Raw genomic sequence first — 8,550 nt, 5'->3', positions numbered from 1 at the left:
TTTTGGATGGTCATGTTTAAACCTTATTTCGCCGCAAACTGATTACTGCTGTTATGTATACTGTTGTGTCTGCGCCAAATAAACAGTTGGAAGTCTGCGCTCTGTGTGTCGTACTCGTTTCTACCTCTGTCCTCGTCCTTTGCGCAGTTTATTTATTTCTACACTAGCCTAGACTACTGTTTCTGGGCTGCCGGCACAACATAGACCACATCTAAAAAAAAATAAGTGAAGAGATCTAAGTTTCCGTATCCCTTTAAAGAAGGCTCAGAGAGTTGTCCACTAGAACTTCTAGGTCGTGGATCGGCAGTAAAGCACATATAATCTCAGAATTTGGGGTAAAATATTGACTTGAAAAATACCCTTCGATTTTGCACAAAAAATAAGCTCCGAAATCACAGAATCCTACCTATAAGACATTATCTGTTAAAAATGCAGAACCAGCAGAGGAAAATCACTTTCCGTAGCTGCTGGAAGCATATGTTGTTGACGAAGTCATTATATAGAGCGACGTTCACACCTACACAATTTTTTTTCTGGCAAAAACCTGCATGCGAGTTGAACAGATGGGCACTGCCAGCATCGAAGCTGTCCTCCTAAATGCCGAAACAGAGAAGACGTCCAGCAAGTTTAATACTGTAGAAACATGCAAAGTAAGGAATGATCTCAAGATGGTTACTGCAGACATACAGGAAAAGTTACTTTTATCATGAACACCCTGAATATAATGTGTATGGTCATGATCCATATATGAGGGTAAAGCGGCACCGTTTAACGCTTCATACTGCTACGCCACAAGCACAAAAAGGAGCGATCGACAGTGATATGTTCGCCTCTTACGAATAAGGAATATACGAGAGGCATTAAAAAAATATCTTACCTAAATTTGTTCCGCGAAAACAAATGAAGCGCGGACAGCGTCCTCTAGCGGGGAGGTGGAGGGAACATGAATGCGCATGCACGATTTTTAGCGGGCTTGCAGTTAATGTGAGCAGCTGGCAATCAGCCTGAGTGAGGAAATGTAGTCAGTGCTCGTCATATTTTTTTTCTTTTAGGCAAAATGGAAAAAAAAACAAAAAAAAAACGAATGGCTTGCGGGCCATTCTGCAAATTGATGGAACCGCCCGCGACTCCCATTTTCTGCTGGCTTGATAAAATTCATGCATGCGCATTAATGTTTCCTCTACCTCCCCACCAGAGGATATTGTTTGTGCTCCACGTATTTCTGAGGAACAAATTCAGGTCACATGCTTTGTGAACAACCTCGTACTGTCGTCAACTGCAGCCATACGACTTCCCACAGTGGAACGCTAACAGGGGTCGTGAAAATACCGCATGCTCATGGCTCACCAAGGACGAATTGTATGGTCTGCTGACATGGTGAGAGCTGAACTCCTCGAGCTTCCCAAGAAGGTCAACGCAACCTACACTGTATACCGGATTGACACCCTGCCGGCTCCCCACGGCCACGAAGTCCTGCGACTCCCTCAGAACCACTGTGAATTCAACCCCGTTGAGCTGGTATGAAGCAAGGTGAAAGGCTACGTGGCGAGCATGAACAAACTTTTTACGCTGCGAGAAATAGAGCATCTTCTGCCAGAAGCATTGCCATATGTCACCCAAAATGGACTGGCAAAACTGTTGTACTTACGTTGAGCGTGTTGAACATGAAGCATGGGAGCTGGACATGATTGTCGACAGTGACATTGAGCCGGTGGTCTTCTCAATTGGAGACATCTCGTCCTCCGACAAATCCAGCGCATATTTCAGCGGCATCGTGGAACTTGAATAACGTGCACTCTGCCAGTGTGGAATATGTAAAACAACGGCCCTTTTCAGGGCCACAATAATTTGTGTAAATAGGGCATTTCTCAATGTCGTCTAATTCCCTTGTTAAAAAAAAGAAAGAAATTGCGAATGTAGGAGGAATCGATTGTCATCATTGCAGGTGTTCAAGAAATCCCCGTGTTAAATATAATTTTTTTGCGAGCTATTACTCCAAGAAAGACTTGCAGGTCAAGCAGGAACCCAGAGAGCAGGCAACGGCACACATTTGTTTCGTTTTTCCACTGCATTCGTTTCGCACTGTAAATACTTTGTAATCAACTGTGAACGAGTATTGTAGTCTTAGCAGTAAACTACCTGCCAGTGATGTAAAGAAAAAAGCCCTCTTTTGTCCATAAAATGTCACCCCCAGAAAGATGTCTCTTGCTTGGTGGTGTTTCGCTCCAGTATATACTTGTACTGCACTTCGTATGTTTAAGTATATACAGGATGTTTCACAAAAAGTGGACAAATCTGATAAGGCAAACACTACGCGTCGCAAAAAAAAAGGCCTGTTGTGTTTTGGTTTTTTGGCCAGGGGCCTATTTAGAAAAATTACTAAAGTTTGGGATATTTAAGTTGTTAATTAGTGCAACCAGCCTCTGCTGCGTTGCGCGAGGACAGCACAGCAGAGGTTGGTTGCACTAGTATTTCGCCACGGGGTGCGGTGCCGTCGGTGCCGACAGGCCTTCCGATTGCAAACCGAAACTTAAAACCCGTCGAAGTTGTGCGTTTTTTTTTCAGAAAACCGTAAAATTCTGTGCGTACCTTCTATCGTTCTGCAATTTATTGATTTAGTGTTTTTCGATAATGCTTAGCAATTTTCTCATTGAAACCATGCCCTTGAACAGAATATTAAAAAAACTAATTACGCAAAAATAAATAACCTAATTATCCCAAACTTTAATAATTTTCCTAAATGGGCCCCTGGCGCAGGACCAAAACAACGCAATCCTTTTTTTTTTTGTTGCGACAGTTTTCGCAATGTCGGATTTGTCCACTTTTCGTAAAATACCCTGATTATGACTCAAATCCTAACAAGTTTTATCATACTACCTCTTGGAGCGCGTGACATATGCGCGTCCAAACTGTCCGATCGGACGTGCGAACCGCCGGAACGACGTTCGGTGGCGAGGGTTTTCGTCGCACCGGAGCGTCGGTCGGACGGGGGCTCCGTCCGGCGCCGGCGTGCGACCGACCAACTTGCCAGATATCGCCGCACCGTTGTCCGATTTTCGGAGGGCCGCAGCCAATGGCAGCACGAATGGCGCGAAGGTCATGTTGCCACGTGACTTTCGGACCAATCGGGCGAGGAGGCGCTACGTGGCTCGGGGAAGCGGTCCGGATGTGGCGGTGCCGCGGTGCGCGGTGCGTCACGCGACGCGAGTCGTGGTTGTGAAGAAAACAGACGCCATCGAGTTTTCCCGAGCTCAAAAACGAGCTGCTGACTTCGCGCGCCAAAGCAAGCCGGCCTTCTGGGACCGATCGAGACCGCCGTAACCCGAATATACTTCGTTTCACCTCACGATGGACAGCAGCGGACGCTACGAGCCATTCCAATGTCATGTGAGTGTCACGTGAACTTCGGGAGAGACGCAGCAATGTGCGCGGTACGTAGTCACGTGATTTGTACGCAGCGCTCGCTTCGCTGGGATGGCTCCTAAGGTCAGCTGCGGTCCATCGCGATTAAGTGATGTTGAGCAGAACAGTAGCCTCACGGAAAATCTTCACACACGCACACTTTAATAGAATGTAATAAAAATATTGTGTTTGTTTTAAAGTCAGAAAAACCAAGAAGGGCGAGGGAAGTATTTTAGTTTTCTATGCTAGGTGGCGCGAGCTACCGCCCGTTATAAATATAGCCATTAGCATCCAACCATCCATTCGGTAGAGGGATACCCGAAACTGGGCGGAGCTGAACGGAGCGACGCAACGATGCGTCGGAAACCACGTGTCGCGAACCGTCCGCAGCCATCTTCCCGACAGTTTGCACGCCGGATCGGACAGTTTTGACGCGCATGTGTTTCGCGCTTTAGGCGTCCGTTTCCGGCCTCAGCGGCGTCGCCGTCGCCGTAACCGTGCGTTGCCTTATCGGACGTGTCCCATAATGACGTCACCACGAGGGCAAAAATTTCCCGCTAAATTTGTCGGGAATTTTTTCCGCTAAACTGAGTGAGAAAATTCCCCCTCTAAATTTAGCGGAAAACTTTTTCCTCCAAATTTTGCGGAAAACTTTTCCCGGGTTGAGTGCGTCACGAAGTTAAAACTTCCCGCTAAATTTAGCGGAAAAAAGTTCCGTCAATTTTAGCGGGAAAAGTTTGCCCACGGGACATCACACGTGACGCACTCAACCCGATAATATTTTTCCGCTAAATTTGGCGGGAAACATTTTTGCTATGTTTAGCGGGGAAAAGTTTCCCACTAAATTTATCAAAACAATTTTTCCTCTATATTTAGCAGAAAAAGTTTACCACTAAATTTAGCGGAAACATTTCCCGCAAAATTTATTAAAAACCTTCCTCGAAAAATTTAGCGGAAAAGTTTACCCTCGTGACGTCCCGTATGACGTCACACGTGACCCTTCACTCCGTGCCTTCCCCTCCTCCTCCTCAATAGCTGCGCTCTAATTCGGCATTACGGAGAATTGTAGACGTCTTTTATTTTTAATTGGTTTTTCAAATTCTTTTTTACAGTGATGCGAGTGGAGCTATAAGATTGTGCCTCAAATTTGAGCATATTGGCTACTCCAGCGAAATCGACGCCGCGTAGCGGCAACACCGAGAAGCTCAGAAGAGGAGGTGGTTTCGACTCCTTCGTCTGCTATCGCTGCTTGGTTCTCGTAGGCAACATAGAAACAAACATCGTTTCCATTAATTATTATTATGCTTCCGCCGTGTCGTTCCTACGCACTGACTATACTGCGTTTCAAACATCGCGTGCAACGCTGGGAAAGCTACTGAAGTAGTGCGCATGAAAAAACACACAAAATTGTGTTACTCCGCGAGATTTCGTGGACGAGCGGTACAAGGCGCTGCTCTGGCGATGCCGGCGATGCCGGCGATGCCCACATCTCGGTGGCGGTGGTTCGAATCCACTTAGGGCGCAAAGGTTTTTTGTTTTTGTTTTTTTTCCTCGACCTATTTTTTGTGCAAGATTGTGCGTATTGCGGAAGTGCATATTTCAATTCCTCTTTTCTTGTTGATTTTTATTTATAAGAAGGTAGACTAGTGGCTTGTGTTCCGCTCGAACTTGCGCCGGCCTCGTCAAAACGGAAGAACGGTCGAGATCCAGTGCGTCTCTATTTAAAGCCGTTTATTTAGATGGTAGCGTGAAAATCAGAGAGTACCTTGAGAGTGTGGTGGACGGTCCTTTATATAACGAATATTGTGATTAGGGGACCGCACTGCCATTGTTCAGACGGCTTGGCATTCCCTCACGTGATGTGACTTCATGGAAGTTTCCTTCAGAGTCAGAATACTCGCCGGTGTATGGAAGAAGTCATCCAGACGGCAGTATCTCGGTGCTCTGGTGCCGGCGCCCCCATGAAGCGGGAGTGATTCACAATAGACGCGTACACAGCACACGGCACTCGAGATCAGGATCGAGTGTTGTTTCCTTTTCGAGGAAAGCAGGGGCCTTGGAATACAGGCACGGGCATGTGCGTTGTTTACTTAGCCGACCAAGGTTAAGGTGCCTCAGGCAGACGGAGCCGACCATGGTTACGGTCCCGCAGGCAGAAGAACCCAGACGCTTCGGAATGCAATCACGGGCACCGCCTGCTGTAAGGTCCCGCAAGCAGACGGAGCCGTGGGCACGATTCATCACCGACACAGTTCCTTCTTGAGGCTTGTTTCACTTTGAAGCCATAAGGCCGATTTCAACACCAGAAATAACAGGTGGCAGTTCACAACACTGTCCGCGTGCTCGGAACTTTCACGTTGCGAGGTCTTCGCTTCGGGGACGCCACCTTCCCAGACACTCCGGTGTCGTTACTGACCGTCTCCAGGACCTCACGGACCGACGTCTCCGAGAAACACGTTCTTGAACTCGCGTACACGTTGGCGATCACCTGCTTGCACTTTTGCGAGATCTTCACACAACGAATCTTCAAAAATATCCGAGCAGGAAAAGAAAGCTTCCCGCGTAAGACGCCATCTTCACGAACCCGGCGAGGCAGGGGCAGCCGCACAACCCGAAAACCCGAAGCGAGTGCGAGTGCCGCACGAACGAAAACGGAAAATAATTTGGAGTAGTTTACATTATCTTTTCCTTTTTATTGAAAAAGAATCGGTGTTCCCTCGAAATCATAACGCCACTATTAGTTACTAGCTACAAAGATGTACACTTTCCGACTTTTTTTTTTTTTTTTTTCAGGGGCCGCACTATTTTGTGGAGCGAGCGTAGTCGCGGTCGGCTGTGCAAACCGGCGCGCTAGCTTTGACTACGTTGCACGCTATGTTTGAAACGGAGTATAGACGAAGGTTTTCACCATCGAAAAATTGCTTTGCGTTCATATGTAACATTGATTTAAGGCTGCAGTGCGAGAAATATATGGTGGTCCGCGTGCTGAACGACGAAAACGACCTCCTTTCGTCCGCCATTTTGCCTGATTAGCGCGCCCCCTATAGTTCGCTGGAGTCGCCGCCAACCGTAACTGTTGGATTTCCATTTGCATTTACAACAACTAGACACGAGATCCAGAGTTACCCCAACCTCGGTGGAGTAACATGTCTCTGTTATGTTATGAAGCACGTGATGGAAGAAACGAATGGACACAATTGAAAACAGCTTCCTCAAAATAAATTTTACAGCCCACAACTAATAATACCACTTGTCTGCTAACTTTTAATCATAGTGCTGAAACCCGGGGGCAAGACTCGATGGAATTCCTCATTCTATGCTGCATGTATAAAAAAAAAAATGACTTGGTGCTGGATTCAAATGTCAGTTACAAAGCAGAAGGGGAAATGAAATACTGTAAACAACTTATTTTTCACCGGCTCAATATTTTGCGATTTAGGTCAAAGCTGAAGTTCTGGAATAATTCGCAAATTGTAATTTTCGCGACGCGGTGGGATCTCAATATAGGTTTCAATGTGTTTATATTTTACCGGAATTGTTCGCGCGGGACCTATTTTTCGCGAATTGTAGGCGATTTGCGGGATTCGCGAAAATGAACTCGGTTACAGTATTTATTTCCGGAAGATGCACACACTTAACATACATCTAAAAAAAAGTTTGTTTGGAAAGTGGATTTGAAAAGAGGCCGGTAGGACGCCGCGATCGCGGGAGGTAGCGCGTTAGACCGCTCCACGAAATGCGCGGAATAACACTTTTTGTTTTCATGCGCACTACTTCCGTGTCTTTCTCAGTGTTGCACGCTATGTATGAGACGGCGTATGGGGCAACGATACTGGATGCATAGCCAAGTAGCTATACTTCGTTTCAGCTTAGGTCCGAGCGCGGCCTATGCTATGAGCCGAAGGGCCAATCATACAGCGCAAAAAGCGCAGCGTCATGGCGTGCTCTCTGCGCTTTTGAGAACTAGCCGGCAGAGGAGCACGCACAGAGAAACGGCGAATACCGGCTGGTCCTGTCAACTGCAGAAAGCACGCCATGACGTTGTGCCTCTTTCGCTGTTTGATTGACCATAAGGCTCATAACATCGGCCGTGGTCGGACCTAAGTTGAAACGAAGTATATCAAAGCTCGCCCAGAGAGAGGTATTAAAGATTCCCCAAATAATTTAGAGTGCTTTCCATACTCAGGATAAAGAGGAAAAATATAAAACGAAGACTGGATTATTATCTAAACAAGAAATCACTTATCACAATTTTCGTAAGCCATTTCCAGAATAATTTTGAGCTTCCATTTGATTTTTGTAGTCGCTACCAAAACAAGATAGATCAATTTTACGTTAAGCTATCGTGATAAAGGGAACAATGACCATATTGGTAGTGTTCCGAACTATTCAAAGAACAGTTTGTAGCAAACTCCGAATTATGCTTCCATATTATGCCTTATGAAGCAAGCGAAACAAAACATGACCAATATAGAGCGCCGTATAATTAATGAATCTTTAACGGCCAGACATTTGTTGATCGGAGGTTTTCATGCGGAAAACTGCATGACACCGACACAATTATGGGTGGCTCCAAGAAAAGTAATTGTAAAGTAATTGCCTTACTTTCGGAAAGTAATGCCTACTTGTAATAAATTTTCGTGCACTTAAAATTCTAATTATATTTGACTATTTTCAGAGAAAAGTATTTGTAATCATAATTAAATTATATTGGCAGAGTAATTTACCCAAGTATAAATAGCAGTCTGTGCAACCATAAACAACACTTTCTGGCTGGTATGACCAGCAAACGGAAAAACGATACGATACACCCGAGTTCCGGTGATGCTAGAAGTTCATGTGACGTCAAATATGTTTCCAAAACACAAACAAAAAATATGGAAAAAAACAAACAAACTTAGGGGACGTTTAAGCTTCGCCTTTAAGAGTGGAACGCGATAGCGCTGTCGGGCCCTGTTCGCAAAGCCGTTCGCCAAGTTTAGTAACAAAGCCCGTAACAAGACGGAAAGAGAGATAGTCGGGGCGTTTTTTATGAGAGCATAGGGTGGACAGCTGCGTCAGCAGGCCATCTATTGCCCTTAGTGACAGAGGGGCTTCTTATCGGAACAGGTTCAGATAAGAAACCGTTCAGACACGTCTCTGGGTAGA

The sequence above is a fragment of the Ixodes scapularis genome, unplaced genomic scaffold, assembly GCF_016920785.2.
Source record: "Ixodes scapularis isolate PalLabHiFi unplaced genomic scaffold, ASM1692078v2 PGA_scaffold2__306_contigs__length_199485367, whole genome shotgun sequence".
Classification (NCBI taxonomy): Eukaryota; Metazoa; Arthropoda; class Arachnida; order Ixodida; family Ixodidae; genus Ixodes; species Ixodes scapularis.
The sequence above is the reverse complement of the archived record's forward strand: the minus strand, read 5'-3'. Positions refer to the sequence as shown.